This window comes from Rhodnius prolixus, unplaced genomic scaffold (genome assembly GCF_049639745.1).
Source record: "Rhodnius prolixus isolate KJV_2025 unplaced genomic scaffold, Rpr scaffold_7, whole genome shotgun sequence".
Lineage (NCBI taxonomy): Eukaryota > Metazoa > Arthropoda > Insecta > Hemiptera > Reduviidae > Rhodnius > Rhodnius prolixus.
In genome coordinates this window covers 13,627,668-13,630,160 of record NW_027411582.1, presented here as the reverse complement: position 1 = coordinate 13,630,160, position 2,493 = coordinate 13,627,668, and the positions used below count along the sequence as shown (strand labels likewise).

General features: G+C 32.3%; 1 pseudogene; it reads right to left on the bottom strand.

The window, feature by feature from the left end:
* Window positions 1–554: 554 nt before the first annotated feature.
* Window positions 555–668, bottom strand: LOC141447666 (U6 spliceosomal RNA; annotated as a pseudogene).
* Between the last annotated feature and the right edge of the window lie 1,825 nt (window positions 669–2,493).

The following is a 2,493-nucleotide window of genomic DNA, read 5'->3' as shown; positions in this document are numbered from 1 at the left end:
TTATTAATTATCAGGAAACTGATAAGTATAGTTTGTCACCGACAGAATTCATTTCACAACGTTTACAAATTAAAAGTTCCCTCCAAATCATTTATCTAGAAAGCAATGTCTAGAAAGAGCACGTAATCTAACAATTATTTGAAAACTATTCCGAATTTGCTCTATCTGAAAGATTAAATGTGATCCTCTTCTTGTCATTTAGTATTTAATCTTGTTTTCTCCTCAAATTTATTCTGAACTCCCTGTTGTAATTGTATGCAGTTTTAGTGCATTAAACTCTAGAAGTACACCTATTTATTACTCAAAGTAGTATAATAATATCTTTGATTTTCTTCAGCATTGTGCGTTTAACCAAATTTTTTAACAGTCCTAATAATGGTGGATTTTTGTACGAATATTAGAAAATATACGCCCAATTCCTTCCAAGTCTGTTTTGTTTCTAGACCAGTATTTATAATAATATTGATAAACTATCAAAATGGCAGTAATTTTATACTGTCAACCAATAGAAAATAAATAAAATACATGAGCATATATTTCTGATGACAGTCTCTAAAAATGTGAAACAATTTAAGATTTTGCGAGAAATACTTGCGTTAGGACCACGCTAATCTTCTCTGTATCTTTCTGATTCTACTTTGAATCGATCACTTTGGAAGAAAATCGATAGTACCATTTTCCAAAAAGAGACTTTCCATGCGGGACCCCATTCCCCCCCCAAAAAAAATAACTCTTTTCCGGCATTTTTTCTAAAAACTAGTTTTTTTGAGGCCCTCAAAAACGATATTTTACTGATAAAAACTCAGTTTCTGAAATTTGGGACACAATCTAATCGTTGTACTCGCTTAACCTAGCAGAGAAAGCAAACAAAATATAGCACAAATTTAGTTATCCATTACTTTCAATTACACAAACTTATTGTAACCTTACTTTCGGTTGTAATTATAAAAACATTAAGGGTTTATTGCCTCAGATTTACCAGTGCGGTGGAGGGAATTAGAATGGGGCAAAAAAAAAATAGCAAATGTAAATTAGCATAATTATATTCCACAGAATGTAGGTCATATGTCTCATAAATTATTTAAATAAGACAGAGAAACGGAAGAGATTTATTCAAGCTTCATCTTGTCAATTTGTACCGCAATTACAAATTAAGTTAAGTAAATTAAACCAAATTTACTGTCAGTGGTGGCTTCATAGTCTGTTTTTAAATTGAAAACTTGCGTAAAATGAATATGATTTGCGAATGAAGGCTCAGAATACAACCCCAGATAATCTATTGTTTTGCCTGAATCCTGATCTGAATGATTAACAACTAAGCATAAGTATTTACGTCAGACAAGACTAAGTAGTTATTTCATTTACTTCAGGACATGACGTCAACATGGTAAACTGAGCGTGTAAGTGGTCTCGTATAAGTGCCCAGCTGTAAGGTTTTTACGGCTGTAGAACTACAGTTCTGTTAACACTAGATCTGAATAGTTTGCAATCATAAATTACGCGCACACAGGATTTGGTGGCCAAAAATTTCCACTAAAATTGTGCTTTGGGTGCTTCTTATCTCCGCCCCCAAAAAAACTACTCGTAGATCCGCTTTCCGTTCACTGGGTTCATCTGGAACAAGAAGACAAAATACTTTAGTTGTAGAATAAGGTTTTTGTTGCCCATTACTGTTAATTTTAACTTTTTTTTTGCCAGCGTTAAATAAGAACACATTACATCGATTTTTTGTAATGCTGAACGCAAACCAAAACATGTAAATGCTCGTGCAAAAACAAACACCTAAAAACGTGGTTTCATCTTAAATTTCTTGACAAACACAGGTCCCCATTTTCATTACCTGTGCTCAAAAAAAATAATGGGGTTATTTATTTCATTTTGTGAAATGTAAAGGAAATTATAAAGCTAATAAGTATTGTGGTACTGGGTTCGATTCCCGGTCTTTAGGCCTTGAATTTTATTTAATTGTTAATAAAAGAAATTTACAGTAAAGTATGTTTGCTAGTCGCCTCCGTCCACGACACCTAATTGGTAGTTGGACGTAAAGACCCGCCTTAAAAAATAGGCGATTACTTTGCTATAAAGGAAATTACTGTATTAAAGAAAGTGTTTCAAATATATTAAAAAGAAAATAAATAAATAACATCCTTCCGACGACACGTGGGAAATTTAATGAAATAGTAACACACGTGTGTGCACGAGATATATTACAGCATTTTTAAGGTTTCTTGCCAAATTACAAGCAATTCGATTAGACTTCCATCATATTTCTTCTGCGTAATTCTAATGCTAAGAAATATTATACGGCAAAAACTTAGCTATTCATGTATAAATCTTGAAATATATGCTTAGAACATCAGTGATTTTACATCATCCCTCTTTGAGAAGGGTTTTCTTCTGAGCATCTCTTGCCCTTTGCAAGAAATAAACAATTAAATAGCAATGACATCAGCCTAATTATTATTATTAAAAAGCCATTAAATAATAATAATT